At 32.7% G+C, this 1,772-nt stretch overlaps 1 protein-coding gene across 1 annotated transcript in view; it reads left to right on the forward strand.

Moving 5' to 3' along the window:
- The first annotated feature begins 1,236 nt into the window (after positions 1 to 1,236).
- Positions 1,237 to 1,772, forward strand: part of LOC106460236 (inositol 1,4,5-trisphosphate receptor type 1-like) — a 109,320-nt gene continuing 108,784 nt past the window's right edge. Inside the window, exon 1 of the mRNA XM_022386900.1 lies at positions 1,237 to 1,653. The gene's annotated coding sequence lies outside the window, so the exon portion shown is untranslated. The remainder of the gene's footprint in view (positions 1,654 to 1,772) is intronic.

Below are 1,772 nucleotides of genomic sequence, written 5' to 3' on the forward strand. Positions count from 1 at the left end.
AGTCGCGCTATAATTCTCAACGAACGTCTCACGTGCTCGAGTTCAATTACAAACTCTCTGACTGCAGATCAATTACTCACTACACTGTTGTCCCGTCACGTTGTGACCATCTTATATATATACAAGAATAACACATATCTAGTAAATGCTAGGGCATTTTTGCAGGAACAGGATATTTCTAGAAAACGGGTGGCGTGATACTAGTCACGTGACCTCGCTGACGCAACAATAGATACTCTCGGGCAGAAGGGACATCACCTACTACAGAGAACAAAGAAACAGAGCAACTGGAACTAGATAATCTTAACCACTTTCTGGACAATGTTTTTTTTCTTGATAACCGAAAAATGTTTAAAAGCTCCGTATTATTAAAGCAGGTAGAAAACATATATGCTCGCATATTACAAAAGATTACATGATTTACAGAAAAGGGAAACAAGAGTTTTTATTTTCTCTGTCTTCACTGATATTTATTCTTGACACACTGAGAAATTATTTTAGGTCATATATTAATAACATAATGGGGAAGGTTTATTGTTGACTTAAATTTCTTAGGATAATCTTAGAAAATGCAACTCTTATTGTAACCAGACAAGACGTTTGATTTTAAAACAATTTTAAATATAACTTACAATTTAATTATAATAGTTCCCCGGTAAGACAGCGGTAAATCTACGGATTTACATCGTTAAAATTCGGGGTTCAATTCCCCCCGCAGTGGACACAGCAGATAGCCCAATGTGGCTTTGATCTAAAAAATTACAAACAAATGACGAGAATAATAAAATTATGTGTCTTTACACACACACACACATATACAACAAAACTTGAATTCTTTTTCTTTCCCCTGGTAACTGGAGGTCCCTTGAAATAACTAAATTAATCACATGCTGATAACTAGCTTATCTTGTCATAATTTAGAGAAAAGAGAAATAATTCAAGTTTCATTATACATATCCATATTGAAGTGAAGCTTTGAATTATGGCTTATATATAGCGTCTTTATTAAAACTAATCTCAATTTGTAAAAGTGACAGCAAAATCTTTTATTATTATTGTAAGCACCTCAGAGACAAAAGAAAAAAAGTTTCAGCTTTGAGTCACGAAGAGAGGAAGATGAGTAGTTATTATATGCGCGTAAGTGCACTATTGTGTCAACAGGTTGTAAAGTCGGACGATGTACGAGAGTAGAGACAAGAATATATTACACTCGATTAACTTTCGACACATGTTTTGTAAGCGTAAGCAACTAAAGTTTATACTGCTTGTTTCATCCTGAGGAAGTGTATCCTGTTGTTATATAGGCGTCATATTAGTATTTGCTTTTAAAATTTATGATAGCACGACTTAATTTAAAAGTAAAACCCCAGTTCAAATTAAAACATATTCAGTGCTACTACTACTAGACAGAGGAACTTGGACGTTAGCAACAATAATACTAATAGTACTGTAGTTTAGAGTGTAGTACTAGTAGCACTATTTACTTATGTTAATACTAGTTGTGTAAAACTACTCATTTTATTATACTGAACATCACTACTAGTAGCCTTATAACTTATAAGAGAAGTTACAGTGTAACCTAAATATCGGCCCTTGACCCGGCATTTATTTACCAGTTTTAACTTTTATTGGGTAATAAAATTATAAGCTGAAGTAAGTGTAATTTTTTATCTTACAACTTAAGTTTTCGTCGTACTGTTGTACTAGTTGTTACTTTCAGAAGTTATACATAAACTTTAGAACTATTTTAAAAATTGTATTCATTTATTTTA

This window comes from Limulus polyphemus, unplaced genomic scaffold (assembly GCF_000517525.1).
Source record: "Limulus polyphemus unplaced genomic scaffold, Limulus_polyphemus-2.1.2 Scaffold732, whole genome shotgun sequence".
NCBI lineage: Eukaryota > Metazoa > Arthropoda > Merostomata > Xiphosura > Limulidae > Limulus > Limulus polyphemus.